The 24,646-nt window shown below is 32.5% G+C and overlaps 1 protein-coding gene across 4 annotated transcripts in view; it reads right to left on the reverse strand.

The window, feature by feature from the left end:
- The window catches only part of LOC143199566 (uncharacterized), a 360,802-nt gene extending 336,423 nt beyond the window's left edge, over positions 1-24,379 (reverse strand). For all 4 annotated transcript variants that reach the window (XR_013006492.1, XR_013006488.1, XM_076409455.1 and 1 more), the window contains exon 1: positions 24,242-24,379. The gene's annotated coding sequence lies outside the window, so the exon portion shown is untranslated. The remainder of the gene's footprint in view (positions 1-24,241) is intronic.
- Positions 24,380-24,646: the final 267 nt, after the last annotated feature.

Genomic DNA, 24,646 nt, shown 5'->3' on the forward strand with positions numbered 1-24,646 from the left:
GAGCTCGCGCGGCACCCACTTTGCACAGAGCTTTCTCATACCCAAATATTCGTGAATGATATTTCAATTTACGGTCATTCAAAATCATTTTGTAGATTTTTTAAATGTTTTCGTCAGTAACAACCTCTTTTGGGCGTCCACTGCGTTCACTGTCTTCGATGTTCATTCCACCTCGTCCAAACTTAGCATACCCGTCCTTGATGGTTAATTTTCCTGGGTCAGTGTCCAGAAATTCAGCATCAAGACAAGTTTTTGCTTCAAATGTATTTTTTCTCTTCAAAAAGCAATATTTTATCTACTGGCGAAGTTCCTTTTTATCCATTTTTTTCACAATTACAAAAGTTGCTTCACTCAAAATGCTATAATTCACAAACCAATGATCCGACAGCTGACAAATTTATACGCGCATCTTTTGAGAGTTAAGGCTAACTAAAAAACGTATTTAATTCTAGTAACGCCATCTATGTGTCGGAATTTTCGGGGACGTTTCGATTGGCCTCTTATAGTGAGCCTAGTAATGTAAAGATAGTAATTTATTTACAAAATATGGCTTTATAGCTTCTCAAGTTATTCTTCATGATGATCAATATAGTTTTACATGCGCTTACTCATCTTCGTTATAATTTTTCCACTCTAGAGGTAGCTCTTGTCAAACTGAATTAACCTCTCTCACAGCTAAATGTTCATGTAATGATTATTGATGCTCATCATACTAAGATGAACCTGGAATCTCACGAAAAGTCACATGATGATCTTGCAATGTTATCTCGCGCACAGAATCAATTTTTAATCGCACAAAAACTGATTTTGGGCGGCCTACCTTTGGACAGTGGCCAAGGATAAAACTTCATCGTCAGACGTCGAAGATCGTTGATAATCCACGTCAGTCTAGTCATAACAAATCACCGCACAAAAATATTCATCATTTAATTCAACAATGAGATTGAAGAGTGAAATAAATAAGCAAAGAACAATGCAATATTATTTGAAAATGTAGATATAGAAATTATTCTTTTAATCAACCTGATGTATTTAGAGTTTTTATAATATACAGTTTAGGTGACAAATATGGATAAAAGAAAAGGACCATATGAACTGAGAAAATATATTTAAACAAATATTTTAGGTTAGGATTAATGAAGCATAGAAAAAATAGAAATTTCACGGTATAGGCGACCTTGGGGAAATGTTTCGTTTAGTTCAATCAACGGTAGCGCTGCGATCGCAAATTGTGATTGGCTAATTGTGCATATTTTCTATTTTACATTAATTATTATGGAGTAATAATATAAAAATTGATGACAATGCGTCAGCGTAGTAAAAGATGTAGTATACCGGGGTAAAAATCTACTACGGAAATTAGACATCGTTTCCCAAAGAATGATCTCGCTCCTTTCCAAAAATGGGTTGATCAAGTAAATAGTAAGTTACCTGGATAAACCACAATGCAAATATATCAACGTCATGGTATCTGTCACGGACATTTTCGTGAAAAATTTAGAATTACCCTTCCTTCACAAACAGGTATTAGGGTAAATGCATATCCACATTGTTTTTATCAGGTACATATAAAATTATGTATCTACTACATGTCTGTTTATATAATGTTTGTTTACAGAAAATCAAAACCCACTTATGAAGATTAGTAGTAATAAAAATCAATTAATCTACCAAGTTGTTCGTGTGCTGTCAGTGTGATGTCTCAAAAACATAAACGTACATAAAGAAGTCTTAAAAGAAGTCTTACAATCAAGAATTATTACAATTAATATAACTGGATAATTAGTTGTAATAAATACTACTTTTAATTGTAAAATATCCCTAAAATATTTGTAATACTTTAACTTTTTAGAACAATCAGTGTTCAATAATTTTATAGTAGAGGTATTATATATTTAAATTTGATTACCTTGTTAAGAGAATATTTGTTACGGTGCCATCAATTAAAAATTTAATTGCTACTTTTAAAGGATTTATTACCTTAAAGAAATCTATTTTGTCTAAAATTATATTTACAAATAACTACATTTTTTTAACAAATCTTAACCAAGATTGCTTAAAGAATTTTGTTGGATCTATTAGAGGTCATGTAGGTAGAAACAGCATCCTTCACCTAGTATGTTCGAGAAATCTTTAAAAGGGCACATCATTACTTCAATTTTTTCACATCATTCTGCCGGAGAAAATTTTAAACAAGATGAACATGTTAGAAAACTTATATTCTTTTTTAACAGGAGATCTAGTATCACTTGAGGTTGTTAAATCACCAGATGAGTCTATGTTTTCAGTTCCAATCAAACCAATCAAATTCACGTTGTCAGCGCCGCCAATGAGTAATCTAAGCAAAATTTTGCCCCACTACTTACCATTGCAGTTGCACATCCCTGTAATGAAGTAATGAAAGTGTGGTGACGTCAGGCCTCTCTTTCTTATCGCGAACTGGCGACAGAATAAGATTGACCAAAAATAGACAGCAGATGCATTCATCTTTCGACGTCCAAGCATCTTACATATTTATCATATCATATATTCATTATTTTAATTAATGTTTGAGATCCAAATCTATTTTTGATGTTATATTAAAAATACTGTAAAAACAATTTTTAGTAACATATCATTTTTTTAGTCCTTTTACTCTATTATGCGATAAGCATGATTAATTTAATACGAGTACATTGTGGTCGAATTTACGCCACAGGACAAGCATTAGTGTTTATAAACGATCGAACTTCCTATTGCAACACTTAGTATGTAGGACTAAAATATAAATGACAACCCTCGTATTATCCTATTCTATCTAAAATGCTATTATTCTAAACACAGAAAAATAAGGTGGCAAAGCATTGCTATTAATATAGTTAATGGATAACATGATTAATTAATATGGTCCAAAGGGTCTCTAAGAAGAATGACATTAATATAAATTAGTATTAAAGACATTTTTAACTTGGAACTTTATTGTGACGGATCTTATTCTTTCGAAGAACGATGTATGTTTGGGGCTATGCACGAAGAAATGCAGCACTTAGTATTTGAATGCAACATATGTTAGAGGGTTGTCATGCTGAAGTATAATTTTATTGTGTATTTGCTCGTATTCCGTCCGTTTTCGCGCAGTACTCATCTCAAAAACATCAATTTTAGTCGACACCTATCACCATTGAGAGTTTCATCGAGATACGATTTTATACATAGTAATAAAATGTGTTGTAAATCCTTTAAAATTAATTTACAGGTCTGATAATAATCTCGTTCGTGATTCTGAGCACCAGTTTGCCGCTGGTGCCTCTTCTCTTAAACGACGGGTTTCAATCCGCACCCTAACATAAATATGGAAAAAATAAATAATTTTATCACAAAATGAACGTGAATGAAAGCTATATATGATCACGAATATACGCTACCTCATTGCGAATTATATTGTCAAGGTTCCACGCACCTTAAAATACATTAACACTCATCATAATAAATATAAAATAGCCAGTCGATAAAACAGAAGAGGATATTTATAAGCGTGCACACAGACCGACCGAGCATCAATTACGGTAATGCAGAAAAAATGGTAAATACCGAACCCGAATCCGAATTGCAAAGTGATTCATTGCCTTGACTCGATTTCATTTAGAAATAAATCAAATGCAATTCAGAACCATCGCCAGGTCCTGATCGGAACTGGTTCCATTTCTTTGTGATGCAATATTGTCAAGGCTTCGTTTCAAGAAATAAGGCGAAACGGTAACGATAGATATAGTTTTTTTTATTTCAATTGGAACTACGTACGGCGTGACCTTTCTCTTGATTTTACCAGATTAGTTATGTACTAGCGACCCGCCCCGGCTTCGCACGGGTGCAATGCTGATACTAAATTAAATACACTACAGAAAAAATATGAACGTTGTATATAAAAACATAGCGGCCCGCTCCGACTTTGCACGGGCATAAAATATATATGCCTATGTCACTCAATGAAAACATGATTAAAATCGATCCAGTATTTTTGGTTCATTCATTACTGCCCTTGGCCTGCACGCATTAAATTTGGAGTAAAACTATTCCTCTTCCCCTATACTTACTATGAAGATTTCCTGCTATCTTTGGAATATCTAAATTCATACAATTTTTATTACATTACACATTTTTAAACGCAAATTTTAAATTTGTAATATCTCCGAAAATATTTGTTTAATTTACATGCTGTAAGGAACCATATTGATCTATATTAATTGCACACTGTATTTAAGGTACTTAATTCGATAAGGATTAATGCCGTATTGCTTAAAATAGCTTCGTAAATAAGCCATTTTCTCACGTAAAAAGTAAACAATAAAAATGGTTAATGTGGGTTATCCCTAAAAGATAAACATATACCATCGCGGACTTTTTTGTAGACCTTTTTATGGTGTACAATACTGTAGTACATTAATTTGATCTAACTCGTAGGGTTAGGCAGCGTTTTTGCTAATTGCTAAATAAGCCTAAAAAAATAGGTTAATTTACGACATCACGTTAGAAACCTCTAAAGTTAGCAATGTTGCCTTACTATATTATGCATGTATTATACATATAAACCTTCCTCTTGATTCACTCTATCTATTGAAAAAAACCGCATCAAAGTCCGTTGCGTAGTTTTAAAGATTTAAGCGCACATAGGGATATAGGGACAGAAAAGGCGACTTTGTTTTATACTATGTAGTGATATTGGATGTTATAAAAATACAGGAATATTTCAATAGAGGGAAAAATTCACTTGAATCTTCAGTTTTTTTAAGGAAATTAGAGCCCGTGATTTCGTTTCCACTCGTCATTAAAATACATCAAACAGGATAGAAGAATTAGAAAAATCTCAAAATCTTAAAGAAAAACAAAAATGAGTAATTCGTTCTTAAGAATTATAATATTGAATGCAAATTGGCTAAACCAGCGAGCCCGGGAACTAGAACTAAGCTCTCATATCGGAAAATCATTATTCTAAAAAAATTACATTAAAATACGAGGTTATGGAGCATACTAGACAGTGCAAGACAAGATAAAAAAAAGAAGAAAAACAAGCTACAATACGTACCATTTAAAAGAACGGCGTTAAAAAAAACATATCACTACATAGTATAAAACAAAGTCGCCTTTTCTGTCCCTATATCCCTATGTGCGCTTAAATCTTTAAAACTACGCAACGGATTTTGATGCGGTTTTTTTCAATAGATAGAGCGATTCAAGAGGAAGGTTTATATGTATAATACATGCATAATATACTAAGGCAACATTGCTAATTTTAGAGGTTTCTAACGTGATGTCTTAAATTAACCTATTTTTTTTAGGCTTATTTAGCAATTAGCAAAAACGCTGCCTAACCCTACGAGTTAGATCAAATTAATGTACTACAGTATTGTACACCATAAAAAGGTCTACAAAAAAGTCCGCGATGGTATATGTTTATCTTTTAGGGATAACCCACATTAACCATTTTTATTGTTTACTTTTTACGTGAGAAAATGGCTTATTTACGAAGCTATTTTAAGCAATACGGCATTAATCCTTATCGAATTAAGTACCTTAAATACAGTGTGCAATTAATATAGATCAATATGGTTCCTTACAGCATGTAAATTAAACAAATATTTTCGGAGATATTACAAATTTAAAATTTGCGTTTAAAAATGTGTAATGTAATAAAAATTGTATGAATTTAGATATTCCAAAGATAGCAGGAAATCTTCATAGTAAGTATAGGGGAAGAGGAATAGTTTTACTCCAAATTTAATGCGTGCAGGCCAAGGGCAGTAATGAATGAACCAAAAATACTGGATCGATTTTAATCATGTTTTCATTGAGTGACATAGGCATATATATTTTATGCCCGTGCAAAGTCGGAGCGGGCCGCTATGTTTTTATATACAACGTTCATATTTTTTCTGTAGTGTATTTAATTTAGTATCAGCATTGCACCCGTGCGAAGCCGGGGCGGGTCGCTAGTGAGCTATAATCTGTCCATCAAGATATAAAATAATACAACAATACAGAGATTAATTTTTAAAATTAAGTCCAAGGTTTATTATTGGGGGGCTTTTAATGTTAAACGCACTGCCTGGGGTTTACGATTAATAAATACCTGGAAAAGGAAACGAATTACTCACAGCAATAAATATTACTAGTTATAACTATCGTTCAGGGCGTGAACCCATTTAATGGCCCACCGACACTAATAAAGTGCCATACATACTGGATTTTTACATCTTGAAAGGCAACTCATCGAAGCCAAATTGAAAGCTTGTGAAATTACAACAAGCTCGATCCTAAAAAGGCTCCTGGAATTGATGGCATTTCACCTGGGATATTAAAAGAGCTGCCACGAAAAGTAATAATCATGTTGACATACATCCTTAATGCCTGTTTGTGACTGAAGCATGTTCCGGAATGTCTTAAGGTTGCACGAATAATTATGCTTAAAAAAACTGAAAAACCGGCGGGACAAGTTGGAGAATTTTTCGACCATACGTGTAGTGTTCTTTTCCTAAAAAGCACTATTTATAAATAATATGTACCGTCCAAGCGTTTTTTGAAAGACTTAATTACTGTAAGTATGGTCGGTAATATTGAATGAATATTGAAATGAATGTTCACAGACTTCAGTCAAGTTTGTACCCACCATGAGAGTAGGCATTTCGATGAGAAAAATATTTTTTATCATGCTCAAAACTAGGTGTCTTAGGAATTTTTCATCCAGTTCGCACAAAATGTTACAATGATAATCTATAAGGGGGTATTACCATTTTACAAAAGATGGCGTCAGTAAAATACGGGGGCTCAAAATGTCCAACACTCAAAATGTTCACAATTCCTCATAATTAAACTTGAAAGCAACTAACACCATAGGGTCATACTTAGGCCATAAGCCATATTTGCTTTTTTGCTTTCAATTTGTAATTAAAGTATTTTTTAATATTATTATTAGTGGATTATTAGTGTTTTCGCCATTTAGTGCGTTAGTCTGAGTCTCAGTTTAGTAGTGGCCAGAAATTGCAGGTTACAGGTTGTTGGATATTTGGAATCCTAAGGTCTCGATGTAAGTAATTGTTCCTATACTATCTGGGTATATCCAAAATACTTATTAGGACTTTATTGACTTTATACACTTGTATTATTGCGTGTTGACATTTTCTGGTTGCTTGTTCGCTGTTGTCTCTAATGCAGGTATATTTTCTTAAATATTTTCTATGCTACATGTATAGAGTAGGTACCTAACAGTAACAAAAACACTGCCTTGCGGTACACCTGCTTTTGTTTCTTTCATTATTAAGTAAGCCTCGTCTTACTTAACTCTAAATATCCTAGATGAAACGTAGGGCTTTCGAGAGTTTAAAGTATTGCTTCGGTAATATTTCATAGAGTGTATACATGAGTCTTTTATGCTAGACTTTGTTGAAGGTTACTCTACGTCCAAGAATATCGCCGATAAAACTTTTTCCGTACAAAATAATTTTTCAATATTGTCTGTTTCTGTTTACCTGGTCACTTGTTCAATGCTTACTCATAAAAAGCCTATGGTGGCGAGTAATTAGTGAAAAAACCTGTTGGAAGTAGTTTCAGAGGTTGACATCAGGTGATATCTACATAGAAACTAAAAAGTGTACAGCAGCAGTAAAGAAGTTTGAGATGCAGAACTCGACAAATTGCTGGATAAATGTTTTGGCCAAACTCAGCAAAAACTTGCCTGCCCTTTAAAAGTTACCCTATTAACTAAATGTTAATCACATGGTAACGGACACTGAATGTACTGGGTCTTATAAATATACTAATTGATTATAGTGATTATTAATTTTCAAGATATGTATAATGTTGATTATTAATAGATATATGTTACTAATTTTTCCGCAAATACTAAGTTAAACAAACCAATAGGGTGAAAAATTACGAGAACTAATGCCTATTTTGTAATTGAAAATGGACTCATTAGTTAATTAAGTCGCAAAATTTTATTGTCATTGTCATTGCCATTGTTAATTTTCAAGTCAATCAAGTAAATTACTGAACTTTTGAATACCGATGACTTTTCAGTCCATGTGGTAAGTTGTTAGCAAGAATATTTTTTACTTAATAAGTATTCTAGCATCGTATGCCAACCCACTTTAAGATATTTACAGAATAAAAAGACAAAATATTAGCGGAATGACCTTGTTTTTTTTGGGTGAATTAAACCGAAATAAAATGCAAAACTGTGCTAATTGTTAGCTATTTCGTTTAAAGAGCACATAGCTTTAGATGTTAATTGCGGCCCGCTTTCTTAATAAGATTGTATTTATTTATAGCCCTTGTTCTAAATGTTTCTGTCTGTACTGGGTTACATAACTTTTTCTGCAACCGTGAGGTAATTTGCGGAGAATATTATTTTTGCATAATCAGTTTAATGTGTCCCACATAATGTTTAATGTCTTACTCTTGAACCGGCAATATAAATAGAATGTGCGTAGATGTTATGGTATTTTTCTAGTTTTCGTATGTTTTCTGAGTACAAGGTTAGGAACAATGTATTTTTTAACAAAATATTTCTAAATTATATAATAGGTGTTGGAATTAATTCGTAGCGGTTTAAAAAATTGCGAGACTTCAGAGCGAACATCCTAGAAATTATTCAGTGTAAAACCGATCCCATTTCCATCGCTACACCCACTTCTACAATACCTAACTACTGAACTATTTATAGTAAATCGGGCACAAATACTGCACCCGACACCTCCCCGTTATACTACTTCGTCAATCTATGACAGAAAACCACTGACTGACAAAGATCTGACTCAATTTACGTCCTAGTCATGGGACTAAAAAAATGGCACAAAACCTCACAAATAAAGAAATAATGGATACAAATGCCACATCGATAAATATTCTTTCTGAAATTTCCACTCACTATAAGGTAAGAAGGAGGTTACCTCACGTACTGATGTCATATAACATGGATATTGTGCTTGATACAAGAAACCACTTCTCAATTCCCAATTACAAAGTCAATCTAGACGACTGCTCTAAAAGCCCACATCAAAAATCACCATCTTCAAATTATTTCGATATAACAATTGTGTAGCAAATTATCTTCAGCAGTTCTCAGCAGCAGTTATCGCTCGAGACAATTCGAACATTTCCCACCATGCCTCCTAAAGCAGAAGCTTATAAAACTCACAAGAAATCCTCATAATTGACTTCAGCAACAGTTTAAGGCTAAGACTCATCATTCCTAACGAACTCAATCATTAAAATCATTTATAGATTTCTTTAAAAATAAAGACCTACACCATCCAATCAACCTTTCATCTAATCTCTATAAACTGGATTCATACCACTTTCAGAAGTTACTAACCGTTGGTGATAATAGATTACTCGAAGTCCCATTCAAGCCAACGAAAAGAAAAGTCAACTGGAAACTATATCAAGATTTATTACTAAAATGAAATAATATACTCCAAGATTACTAATAATATCTAAAATGTTTGCACACAAGCCACATTAACGATCTACATCCAAAATCAGTGCTTCACAAACTTAGACAAACAAGAGAAATAAAACCTCTAATCAGAGAAAAAAATAGACTGAAGACAAATCTCTGAAGGCAACGTGGATGTTATCAGGGAAAATAGATGCAAGCATAGACCAGCGGAAGGCTGAGCTATTATTGCAATTATTTTATATCTGTCATGACCAATCACGTGGACCAAAACTCAATACCAAAAAAAACCAAGATGTCACCAATGCGATAGCCTATGGAGGTAACATTTTGATACTAGAATTTTAGTAAAGATATTTTTCTACTTCAAAAACAATTGCAACAATCAATAAGATGCTGAAAACACACCTATATCACTGTTATTCTAAAAAAGGGACACAAATCAGAAACCTTCAACTACCGCCCAATCAGAGGAAATTTCAGGTTCAGAGGATAGTTTCCTAAACTATTACTGAAGCTGTACAAAATGAGGAGCATCATGCATTACGAGCTGTTTAGATTTAGACATAAATACTCGCCAATCTATCAAGCTACTAGGTTAGCAGGTGAAGTAAACTGCACATTTCACTACAAAAACCTCATAGAAGAGGTTATATATATATAGTCTGAATAAAAGAGATATTGATCATAATTGCGATTTTAACCAAAGTAGAGATGTATTATCGAAACGAAATTAGGAAAAAGTTTTCCATTTATGCCTAAATATTATTTATATTTTTATTTAATAGTTGTTTAAATATTTTCTTAAATCAGCAAAAATTATATGATTTGACCGACACCAGACAAATAATCGATTTACTTAATCGATTATCGTGATACACATTTTACATACTTTACAGATTACTTTAATGAATAGTCAGATTATAACAATTAACAACAATTTCATTACATCTAAAACTGTATAATGTATTGTATGTTATACTAGCTATGACAATCCTGTTTGGTGGATGACCCCTGGATCCTAAAGTCGGAATTTAAAGTATCTTATTTTTCTCCGATAAACATCATTTGAAAAAAAGCATTGTATTTAAAAATCGTGCATAGAAAATATTCTGAGAGTTGATCCTGATGGATAAGGAGATACGGTTCAATAATAGGAGCTTGACCTCGACCACAGCACATTTCTAAATGATCGTCCCGAATTTTAAATTACTACACCAAATACTGGGCAAACGATTTCCTATACTTATAATTATATCGTTTGAATAGTCAATAATTTTTCTATGTATTTCAGGTTGACTTTGGCCATACTTTCTAAGAGCTTCGCTTTGTACTTCATGAGATCTTTTAGCAGCTTCTTCTCTTCCTTCAGTGTCACTTTGAATTAAGTTATACACATCTTGCTTCTTCCTTGCTCTTGACTTGAATGTATTAATTTGGTTGCACATGTTCACTATTTTAATTTAAATCAATTTTTAAAATGTATATATATATATATATGTATATATATATATATATATATATATATATATATATATATATATATATATATATATTAATACATATATTAATCAATCACAAACATAAATTTGCCATGCCCCAGGAGGATTCGAACCCACGACAATCGCAACAGTAGGAACACCGTCCTGTCGCTGTTTCCACTGTACCAATCAAGCCGACTGATTCTGTAGTTAGGTGTGTACATACATTTCTCGAATTTGTCCTTATTTTTATAGATAATTCATCTTCAATCATACAAAAACTTTAATATTATGGAGGAATTTTATATCGTATATTCTATAATAATGAATATTAGTAAAAAAGTCACTACATATAATATACTATTATAATTTAGATATTTAGATTATTATCATTTTGTATTTTATTTTGGTATAATCTTTTGTAACTTTTTCTGGCATTTTATTAAACTTTTCTTATTTCATTCGCTGATGTACGAACTGTTTATAAACAATGAAGGCAGTACGTCATCTCTAAAAACAAAACAAAATCGTGGTTACGAACCTTCAACCGCAACCACCTTCTAATGCGTCCATCCAGCTGAATGCTGATACAAAAAAAGCGAAAGACCCACGGCTATGAAGAAGTCTAGTCTTATACATTTTTTTTCTTCATTTTACTGTTAGCCACCTCAAGGTCGGAACCATAATGGCCAATCTAACGTTCTTAATTTTGACACCGGCGATAGTCTCGTCCATCAAATGGCAACGTTAAAATTGGACAAAGAATTGTTATTAAGTTTTTGTTGTAGATTTGTGGTTGTCGGCGATTTAAAAGGTCTGAAACTTCCTAGTTGTTGTTCAAAGGAAAAATAACAATAAAATTATGTTGGATTTTAATATGATGAAATATGGTAATATAAATAATTATAAGACAATTACTACTTTCTGCAAATTATATAATAGGTGCTTGTATGTGTTTTAATCAGCGTTGAAAATGTATAAACAACATTTACACAAACTAAACTTAGTGTTAAATTATATGCTTTTAACATTTTTCTACATCAAATGAGTTGAGCTGTTTTAAATAATGTTAACCAGAAATAGACTCACGAGAAAATTGATAGATTTGCAACAAGACATAAGGAAAGGCTCAACTCTCACGTTATGTGGAAGTGCTGCAACCCTTGGATAACATCGAGCTAGGACGCAGATTTAGGAGAATCAAACTGTTTGATGGGAACTAAAACCAAAAAAGATCGAAGATCATGTGTTTGAAGACTTATTGGATGAAAACCCAGCTCAAAATTTTATAAATCTTTCAGACACTTTAGCAGGTGATGAATGAATCAATACCGTTCCTAAGTAAGCTCGCTGTCTATATAATTTATTTTACCTTTGTATTGTATTTTTTTATCCTATATTAAATTCATTTATATTCTACATTAACATATAGTTAATTAGACCTTATTTTTAGTAACATTAATTAATCTATCAACTATAATATTTTAAGAGAAAATTTTAAATTATTTTAACAATATTTGAAAGAATCGAAACTTTATAACTCATTATCGTAAGCTCATTGGGAATAATAATCCTCAAGCTTAAGCTGCTGCTAAAGTTCTAATAGTAGGGGTTCTTTATGAGGTTTGAGAAGTTCTGCCTAACGAAGGATGGTGAGCATTAAATCTCCAAAAATAAGTTTAGCTGAAGCTACATCGATTCTGTTTGTAATAGTCTGATGAAGATATTTTGTTAACAATACATATCTATACGTATAAAGTCCTTTAAACCACATTTGCTACGATATTTAATAAAAACTCCTCTATAATTATTATCTAGTTTCTTAGAAAAACTTGTGTCTTTGCCAATATCGTCTTAGTCGCTTGATTGCTTCATAGTTTGCAACTTGTAGCTTCAGAATAAATGTAACTACATTTTTCCATCTAATTTTAATCCTTTATTTCTCTCTAGCACGATATATTTCTTTATTATATTGAATACTATTTTATTAAACTTCGTGAAGCTGGCTTAGTTGGCGCTGTGGATAAGACCACAGGACTGTCCTAAATTTATGTCTGTGACTATATTTAAGTGAGTGCATATTTCCACAATTTTCCTTGTTTGATATCAGTCACGACAGTAATCAAGCTAGGTAAATCTCTAAGACTGGCCACTCATCAGTCGGCAGGCTTAATTCCGACGATGGTGGTTCGAAGCCCACGTTAAGTAGTAGATCTCGTTGAGATAAACCCTAATTGGTAAAAAAGAGACATTAAAAGAGAACAATAAAAAAAACTTATACAAATTCATGAAATTTTTTTCTAATTAAGTTTTCTCGTGCATTTTTATAGTTATTTATTTATATTAGAAATGCAGTACATATTTAGAACAAAAATAAATATTAAAAATCAATATTAATAATGAGAAATGCATATGATTTGGTTACGGGAGAGATTCTTAAAAGACTTCGAAGAAAGCCAACCAATTAATTAAACCAACCCATTTAATGATTGTATTCGGTTGTATTCTTATACATAACCGCCTGAAAAACTGGTGTAATGATAAAAATTATAATGATACCAAAACCGGATTAAAATCTAAGTCAAGTTGAATCATACCGCCCTATTCCTTTATTGCCAGTTATAGCTAAACTATTTGAGAAATTGATTGTTAAAAGTCTCAAAAATATTCTCGAGTAAAGAAAGCTGATACAATCTCACAAGCTTGGTTTCAGGAGTGTCCACTCAACAATTGACCACGTATATCGATCCAAAGATGTAATTGAAAAATCTGTAGAAAATAATGGTGTGTGCTCTCTTATCTTTCTCGATGTTGCATAGAATTTGGCATAAAGTCTTTCTATATAAAATAAAGTCACTATCCCTAAACATTCCAATAAGGACTGGCATGCCCTAAGGAGGTGTGTTGCGGCCATCTCCTTTATATCAGTGATCGATTCACAATACGGCAATATTATTAATAGCAGAGATTGTAGAAAGCTCAACCCGGAAACTCGAATCTTCTATTAATTAATGTTGCTATCTGGACTGAAAAATGACACACATACACACATTGAATGAACAAATAGGAGAATTACAGAACAGCGTATCTTTGTTAACGGCATGCAAATTCCATATGCCAACAGAGTCATACATAGACTGTATTGGTTGCTTGGTCAAGTTTCTGAAACATGCTTATTTTATCAGCGGTGTAGAGCCATGGAATTGAGCTGTGGGGCTGCGCTAGTGACTCCAATGTCCAAGTGCTTTAGAGGTTCTAAAATAAGATGTACTGTGAATGCACCTTGGTATGTACACGTTGGTAACCTTCATTGCGACCTAGAAACTGATATGGATACGGACACCTATGGATAGAGCCATGTCAACATGGAACTTCCAGACTAAATGTGTATAATGTCATTAGACGTCTCAAACGAAAAAAATCTTCGAATCTTCCAAATATTTGAACACTAAGTGATACACAATGAAAAATAACTTAGTTGCAGTTATTTGTTGGTAGGTTAAGTTAGATTAAAGTTAATTGTTTGTTATATTCCACTTTTAGTTTTTTTTTTAATATCGTTTGAAATTAACTCGTTCTGTTCGTTCCATGATTCATTATATGAAATTACACACATATATAATAAAATATTTAAAATTAGCATCAAATAATACACAAATTAATATTAATAACAATAATAATTCATACTAATGAAAATGTCTAAAATTAGTCATCTGTTGCGTCCGTCGAAGAATCCGAGAGAAGAGATATCTCATGCGCCTTAAATGAGCTAGCGCCAAAAAAGGCGACAGGTGCAAGTACGTTCAAGGCGATGGAGTAGAATATCCTATTTTTTACCGCTTCCTCTTGGTTCATTAAAACTTTATAGCCGGACGACCGTGTCGAAAAAAGTAGTCCAAGAAGAAATTAATTTATATTCCGGTAACGAAAAACCAGATTCAGAGGATGTTAGATGTTTAACATGCTATGTTTGTATTGTAATGAATTGGTATTTGTTCATATTGAAATAGAAATGATTACTGAATATTTACTGATGGACAAGATATCAAAGAGTAAACTGGGGTTACTAAACTGAACTTTGAATAATTTGGGGCTTTGAAATTATCAAAAAAAGTAATTAAAAGGTGATTACAATACTCAACAACTTAGTTAAGTTGCTTGGAAGATGGATACAATTATGCACACGTTCAAGCAACAATACAAATAATTAGACTCATAATCAGACAGTAACCATAAAGTCTATGAGTCTGTAGGGAGTAACTAAAAACCAATGGGTCATTGAACGTCTAATTATTGGCGGGTCAGTAGGTACAGCCTCACCAATTAATCCAGTCTACAGGTGGTAGCTATCAAAATAAAAGAACGAATTTGTCTTTTGTTACATTTCAACGTGATGTTTCGATTATGTTCCTCAATTTCGAAATAACATATTCTTTTTGTCAAGTGTTAATCAGTAAATTAGATATCATTTTAACAATATTTTCAGCAATCGATACGAATTAATTTTAATATATTTACAAAAAAATTATTAATGGTGACAAATTATACGATCTTGATGACTTATAATTTCGCATTACTCATATCCAAGTCATGTCATGACATTCACTCAAGTCAAGCCAGGATGCGCATGATGTTTTGAACCATTTTTTTATATTAATCACATCTTACATTCGAAATACTTAGGATAATCTTAACTTACAAATTAGTTTATAGCTACTGTTCTGTTGTACTTGCTGCTGTTCTATCCACGTAAGCTAATGTTAAAGATACACTTATACACTAAACTACTTCGTGTGGTTTGGTTCGCATCAATCTTCTGATTTCTTGCGTGTTGTCCGGTAGTGCTTCCACATTGCTGTGATTTAGCAATCTACTTTCATGTTTTCAGGGCGAAATATTGGATCACTTCGTGTATCCATTTGATTCCGAGGTCATGGTGCAGCTTTTCGTTGGTTACGGTGTGTTGAATTACTAGTTGGTTTGACGTTTTAGTACAATTCCATATTTGCACCCTATAGGTCAAAATAGGCTCTATGATTGACTGATAAACCAATTTATTTGATTTTAGATCAAGTTGAGAGTATTTTCTGACTAACCAGTACAGTTGCTTGATTTTGAGTTTAATTTGCTCTTCTTTATGTCTTACATGATGTTTAACTTACCATCGAGATATATTCCGAAGAATTTAGCTGATTTTGCTTATGGAATTGGACATCCGTCAAGTGACATAATTAATTTATTGTCAATTCGGAGCTATTAAGCTGTATTTTCCATTCTGTGGTCTATTTGTAGATCTTGTTGACCGTTACTTGTACTTGTTTTATAGCCTTAGATAGAGATACATATTTTGCCATTATGACTGTATCGTCGGTAAATGGTCCAAGTACTGTTTCATTTATTGTTGGGATATCAGAAATATAGAGCAAGTATAGAAACGGTCCCAAGACACTACCTTGTGGAACTCCAGCCGAATTGGTTTAAGTGTTGAGAATGCCCCTTCATGCGAGACTCCACATTTTCTTTCGTAAATATATTCCAGCAGTCGACAGTAATTCCGCGGTAGCAATTTGCTCGTTTTGTAGATTAATCCCAAATAAAATAACCGGTCAAAAGCTTGTGAGACATCCAGAAATATTACAGGGCAGTACGTCCATTCTTCGAATACCTTTTAACAACCGTTGTTACTCTGTGCACTTGGTCGATTGTCAAATGGTGATTCCGAAATCCAAATAGGAAATCTGGTATTTCTATAAATGGTTTAATTACAGGTAACAGCGAAATAGAGCTGTGAAATAGATCCAACTTGCTCTGCCGGTTTGTCAGGTTCTCTAAACATAATAATTCAAGCAATCTTATTTTGAATCATTTGAAGACCTAATTATTTTTTTCGTGAGTTATATTCTACTACTTTAGCTATATTTATTTGAAATATATATATATATATATATATATATATATATATATATATATATATATATATATATATATATATATATATATATATATATATATATTACATACAAAATATGTAAAATCTATATTACAAATTTAGGAACTAGTCGTGAACTATTAGAATTTTAAAATATCGAAAATCACGTTTAGTCGTGGCATAAGTGAGTGACGCATCACAGAAAAAAGTGTAATACCACCAAAGTTACATGAAAATTGTTCAAAGCATCTTTCGCAATGAACTATTGGAATTTGGGAATAAAAACGAAACTAAGATTTTAATCACTGCATCACATTTATAGCGTCGAGATTTGGATAAGGTAAAGACGGTGATGAAGGCAAAGACAATCGACACCCACAGTGAGGTTTAATTAAAGAAAACCATAAAGCCGATATCTGCTTCAGAACTTGCATTACAGTTTAAATTAGAATATATTTTATTCTTTTGAAATAATATATTATAAACCAAAAAAGTCCAATAATGGAGGATTGGACCTCTCATTTACACTGGTCACTGGCCAGATTACTGAGAATTAATATTTCGACATCTTCAGTGGTCAACTTCTTACTACGATAATATTGCTTCCAAACACTGTCGTATCCCAAGATGATAATGCCTCCATAGGCACAGCCAAATAGGTTCAGTCTTAATTTTGACAACCATCAGAATATCAACAAATATGTTCTCTAGCCAGAATAATTGCCAGACTTCGGCAGAACTGAACAATTCTGAGGCCATTCAGACCAGAGTGTGAAGTGCATTTCCAGTATCACTGAAAAAATGGAGGATGTTTTGATACAATAATGGAAAAACATTCCATTGAAGACTATTCAGGTACTTTATGAACCATTCTGTGAAGAATAGCAGGCGTTGTAAAAGCAAAGAATGTATCAACACTTTAAAAATAAATAAATATTATATAAGGTAAATGTGGTCAACCTTTTTGGAATGAGTGATTAACGTACAGAAGACAAACATTTAATAATCCTATCTAGTGTTGGTTTGTATTTTTATTAAGTAAGAAAATCATCAACATAATTTAATATCATGTGTTTTGTTTATTTAATTATAAACAATATAAAAAGGTCATATATACGAGTATTGATACCTACTACGTGAGTTAGATGACGCAAGGATGTTTTGACTCTTAAGATAGTTAAGTAAGATAGTGATGGCTCTGAGGAAAAAAATGAATATTCTGAGTTTTTTAATTTTAATCGATATTAACTAAATGGAAATATAGAAAAGAATTAAAATAATCCTATATTTTTGTAATCATGTATTTGGCGAAACAATATTGCGATTTTTCAGATGTAACAATTATATTTGGTACTTACTTTAGATACCCGATTAACATAAATTATCACAAATTCTTAATCAGTTCCCTATTCGATATTATTTATTTTACGCCTTGTATTATTTTTATTGTCCTTTATGTCTTAACTTTAATTAACATCAACGAAATGACACAATCGTCTTTGGTACTAATATCAAATACTTATTATCTTAAAAATAATCACAATCCCTTTCCAGCCTCTTTTTTCTTATTTCTTCCGATTTTTTCTTTTGTTTTCTGACTATATAAATTTAAGACATATTTTTTTCAGTGCGCAATTTTAAACGTTGATGTTGGTTATACTAATCACCGTAGGTTGTGTAAGTTTCGTGCAGTCATTTTTTACACATGACCCATTGAATCCAATCTACCTTAGATTTCGTTTTCTCAAAATCTCAGACTCAGACAAAATCCTGAGAAAAGTTTCCTGAAAGAGTTTCCTCTCTTTGATTCAAAACTTGACCTATTTTTTTTGGTTCCTGTGTTACTGTATACTATACGTTATATGTTACTATGCTATACCTCAATAGTTATACTCACTAAAATTGGAGCACCAAATTTCCACCAATAAATAATATTTAGTTGATTTTATTTAATACTTATATAGTTAAAGAATATAAAAATACAAGTACTTCACTACATAGTATAAAACAAAGTCGCCTTTTCTGTCCCTATATCCCTATGTGCGCTTAAATCTTTAAAACTACGCAACGAATTTTGATGCGGTTTTTTTCAATAGATAGAGTGATTCAAGAGGAAGGTTTATATGTATAATACATGCATAATATACTAAGGCAACATTGCTAATTTTAGAGGTTTCTAACGTGATGTCGTAAATTAACCTATTTTTTTAGGCTTATTTAGCAATTAGCAAAAACGCTGCCTAACCCTACGAGTTAGATCAAATTAATGTACTACAGTATTGTACACCATAAAAAGGTCTACAAAAAAGTCCGCGATGGTATATGTTTATCTTTTAGGGATAACCCACATTAACCATTTTTATTGTTTACTTTTTACGTGAGAAAATGGCTTATTTACGAAGCTATTTTAAGCAATACGGCATTAATCCTTATCGAATTAAGTACCTTAAATACAGTGTGCAATTAATATAGATCAATATGGTTCCTTACAGCATGTAAATTAAACAAATGTTTTCGGAGATATTACAAATTTAAAATTTGCGTTTAAAAATGTGTAATGTAATAAAAATTGTATGAATTTAGATATTCCAAAGATAGCAAGAAATCTTCATAGTAAGTATAGGGGAAGAGGAATTGTTTTACTCCAAATTTAATGCGTGCAGGCCAAGGGCAGTAATGAATGAACCAAAAATACTGGATCGATTTTAATCATGTTTTCATTGAGTGACATAGGCATATATATTTTATGCCCGTGCAAAGTCGGAGCGGGCCGCTATGTTTTTATATACAACGTTCATATTTTTTCTGTAGTGTATTTAATTTAGTATCAGCATTGCACCCGTGCGAAGCCGGGGCGGGTCGCTAGTGCTATATAATATTAAAACTTCCAGGTGCTTAAAGATATGATTTCAATGGTTTTTTCGCAACAACTCGTAACACGTTGATGCACTACGTTGACTGATGGGAGGGGCGAGGTAAGCTTACAGAAGACAAAACACTGCAAACTTCGTTTCCGTACAATTCGCTGAATGATTACTTCGGCATCTATCCCCCTATGGTACCTATCCCTCGTAGAAACCATTTTGTTTATAGAATATGTCTGATATTTAACAAACAACGAAAAACAATCAAAGTCAAGGATGAGACCCGTCCGAATACCAGAAAACAATGTTACAATAAAATAATCGGAATAACAAAGAAGCTAAAAACAAAGGAATGCTTTTTTACAATCGAACCCCATATCTGACAAGAGCACAAACGACAAAGAAGTCTGGGTTGATTTGTTCGTTTTTACTCTTAGTCACCTCAAGGCCGGAACCTTAGACCAACCGGCAGCCTAGCCTTTTCACTGCTGAGACCAGCAAACCGTTCTATTCTCGTTCATCGAAAATTGCAACTGGCACATATATTTTTTTGGAATCGTTTATTTTAAAAATCAGACGTGATCAAGAAGCCGACGCTCCGTTCACCAACCGTTTGCCATTACTTAACATTACAATGAATTTAAAAAAACGATAAAAATATTACTTAATGCTTTTTTTTAAATATATAGCTTTTTTTTTCAAGATACCGAACTTTCGATCCGAATCGGTGAAATCTCACTCAAGTTTCGGTGGCCGCTATCGGTTCTATGACGTCATAATTTTAATATTACAAAATCGATCAAACAGTGTTACCTCAGCCAGTGCACTCGATCTCGATCCGTAACTGTACATTAAATAATATTTAGTTATGTTTATTTATAGAATTCGTCTTGCTTACAATTATATTCAAGAGAAAGTGTCTCGGTTTAAGTGATTTATTGTGTATCTTGTTATATCTAGGTACCTGAATTCATAAAAATTTCAATATTTGCAATAGATTAAGTTATTATTGTACATTAAAAGTCAATCTGCAAAAATATCAAAGAAGAGAAAAGCAGATCTAATAAAAAATACTTGAAATATATATATATATATATATATATATATATATATATATATATATATATATATATATATATATATATATATATATATATATATATATATATATATATATATATATATGACCACGATGATTTTTAATGTATCCTAACTATGCTCTATGTTCAGAGAATCTCCGCCAAATTACAGTGTTACCTCCATTTGGCTTAATTTATTTAGGATTAAGCATTTGAAGATCTGGATCGGTCATTTAATATATAATCGCTGTATTTTCTATACTAGCTGAACCTCTGCCAATCTTTCTAAAACATCTGCAAATGATGCAAATGCATCATTGTGCCTCCATATCTATGCACCCTTTTATAATACAAAATTTCATTTAAATATTGCGTATTGGGCCTAGCAAAATACCTAAGACTGTTAAACAATACCCAGTACAAGCCATATTCTACACTTTTAGACAATTTTATGGTGTTGATAACGATGCAATTCATTTGGAATGTTTTTAAGACAAGTGCGGTCACTTTCAAACGAACAAATTCATTTGAAGTTCCATCCATGTGTGGTTTTTTAAGGAGTTAATTAAATCTATTTGTTTATAATAAATAAATTAATAGCTGCACAGTACTTTTTTAAATTTCAACAATGTAATGACACATAACAAGTTAACTGAAAATTCCCCGGCCCGACACATAGAAGGCGCTACTAGAATTAAATCCATACAATTTTTAGTTAGCTCCAACCCTCAAAGATGAGTGTATAAATTTGACTGCTGTCAGATCATTAGTTTGTAAATTATAGCATTTTGAGTGAAGCAATATTTGTTATTGTGAAAAAAATTAATAAAAAGGAATTTCATGTGTTGATAAAATATTGCTTTTTGAAGGGAAAAAGCCCCAGGAAAATCAAACATCAATAATTGGTATGCTGAGTTTAGACGTGGTGAAATGAGCACCGAAGACGCTGAACGCAGTGGGCGCTTAAAAGAGGTTGTTACCGACGAAAACATTTAAAAAATACACAAAATAATTTTGAATGGCCGTAAATTGAAATTAAATTGAAATAGCAGACGCTCTAAGATATTAACTAAACGTCTACATCATATAATTCAAGAATATTTGGGCATGAGAAAGCTCTATGCAAAGTGGGTATCCCGCGAGCTCACCTTTGACCAAAAACAATGACGAGTTGATGATTCAGAGCAGTGTTTGAAGATGATCAAGTGTAATAAACCAGAGCTTTTGCGTCAATATGTGACAATGAATGAAACATGGCTCCAATATTTCACTCCGAAGTCCAATCGACACTCATCCGAGTGGACTGCACACGAAGAACCCGCTCCAAAACGTGGGGAAACGCAACAGACGGCTGGCAAGATTATGGCACCTCTATTTTGGAATGCGCATGGAATAATTCATTGACTATTTTAAAAAAGGAAGAACCATCAGCAGCGACTATTACATAGCATTATTGGACCCTTTGAGGGAGGAAATTGCCGAAAAACGGCCGCATTTGAAGGAAAACAAAGTGCTGCTTCACCAAGACAATGCACCGTGTCACGAATCAGTGAAAACGATGGCAAAAATCCATCTATCCACCGTATCCTCCAGATCTGGCCCCCAGCGATTATTCCCCGTTATCAGATCTCAAAAGAATTCTTGCTGGGAAGAAATTTTCGTCGTATGATCGTCGAAACTAAGGCTTATTTTGAAGCAAAGGACAAATCGTACTACAAAAATGGTATCGAAAAGTTGGATGGTCGTTATAATCAGTGTATCACCCTTGAAGGGAATTATGTTGAATAAAAAAAATAATTTTTCCAAAAAAATGTGTTTTACTATAGTAGGCCGGGGATTTTTCAATTAACCTGTTAAGTTTTAAATGTTTTATAAATATATACACTTCGCCCCAATCTCCATTTTACTCAATCTATATTTGTAGACAATTTGTGGTATTGATGATGTGAGTTTTTGATGCCCTTGACTTGGAACGAGCCCTGCACTTGCCCTTCAGCTTGTCGTTTTCATGTATGATCACTTTCAAACGAACGAGCTTACTTAAGATCGGTTGTTTTTGAAGGTGTAAATTCCCATGAAACATTTCAATTTCGAAATAAATTTCCATAACCTTTAAATATTTTGGTTTAATAAAGAATTTAATCCACATTATTTTTGCACAGTTTTTACAGTTTTATGAACAAAAAACGAATTGAAAAGTTAAATTTTCGTTATATTCTTATAAAGTATGTTAGTGAAATAGTATGGCAACATATATTATTTCTAAATTGCAAATTTATGAATATCCCATTATGTATTACACAAATAATAAAATACTTATGGAATATCTTGACAAATGAACCAATAAAACCATCGAGAAAAATATAGCTGTGTTTTTAATGAAAATATTTCCAATGGTACAGCCAATGATAATTCTAAATAATTCTCTCGAAAATATTATCATTTAACTGATACTTGAGTAAATAAGCCGAAAAAATTAATTAAATAAGAAAAATACTGATCCTGCAACTTCTACAGTTCATTTTATTAAAGAGCCTCTAATGAGTTTCAGCTTCCATTCACAATTAATGCCATATACATACATTTTATGAATGCAAATGGAAATATGAATAACCGTTACGATATCAGTTTTCCGTAATAACTAGGCACCCCCGGTTATTTAAAAGTTATTTTTATATAATTTATATACAGCAAATGAAAATAAAATATATTTCTCTTATTTAAAAATGATTTCAGGACAAAAAGGAAATATTGTCAACAACTGGTGTCATATCCTTCCGAAAGAAAATTTAGAGTCTCACCTGAATGGGCATTATCACCACAAACATATATCGGCTGAAATTCTCCAGGGTATCTGTTTTACATTGCTAATATTCCAGCAATAAAAGTAACAGTATTTGGGATATATATCGACGACACAGTTACCATGGCAAAGGATTTATATCTGCTCAGAGCTGTAGAAAAGGTACAAGCGACAGTCAACAAACTTAACATAATAGCTCCAAATCTGAACGGTCAAACCTTTGAAGTTTAGTACTAAAACAGCCCTTAAATGAGCCTTTACAAACAAATGCCAAAAAAAATATTTTTAAAGCTTATTATATGCTATATTTTTATAAATTTTATTATTTATATTATATTTTTTAAAAAATATCAAAAAATATCGATTGAAAAAATATTAATATATGGATATATGGTACAAAAGAATATCGGCCAAAGATATCTATATTTTTTGGCATCCCTAGATGCAAGTACAGCAGCACAGTAGTAATAAATTAATTTGCAAATTAAAATTACACTAAACATATCTCTTGTAAGATGTTATTAATAAAAATATATTAATGCCTGTAATATCCATATCGCTGACATTCTCGTCTCACCACGTACGAGAATTTAATGAAATAATCCCTATTCTACGGTAAAACTTCTCATCCCGTACATATTTTTCCACTTACCTAATAACATCGAACACGCAGTCATGGACTGGATAATCGGGAGTACTTCCTCCAGGTGGCCGCTGTTCCGTAATCCGTATCCTTCGGCTTCGGTGTCGGTACGCGGAGAAATTCGGAGTGTCACGATCCCAGTCAAAGACGCCGGGCGGTGTTGCCGGATCGACGCGGTACTAACGATCGGTCGAATCTGAAACGAAACGAGAAAACATTACGGAAACGTCTTGCTTCGTTGCCCATTTCAATTGGCGTTAGAGGTAAAAAGCCAGAATTTTCGGCCGGTTTGTTTATATTCGGCATCTTAAATGAGTGGAACGTGAATCGCCCGAAAAATGCGAACAATGGCAATGCTGACTCGAATTTACGAACACCTGCGAAAGACTTTTTAATGATTGGATGATGTATACT

This window comes from Rhynchophorus ferrugineus, unplaced genomic scaffold (genome assembly GCF_030347505.1).
Source record: "Rhynchophorus ferrugineus isolate W39M unplaced genomic scaffold, kcgeb_rfMv2 rfM7, whole genome shotgun sequence".
NCBI lineage: Eukaryota > Metazoa > Arthropoda > Insecta > Coleoptera > Curculionidae > Rhynchophorus > Rhynchophorus ferrugineus.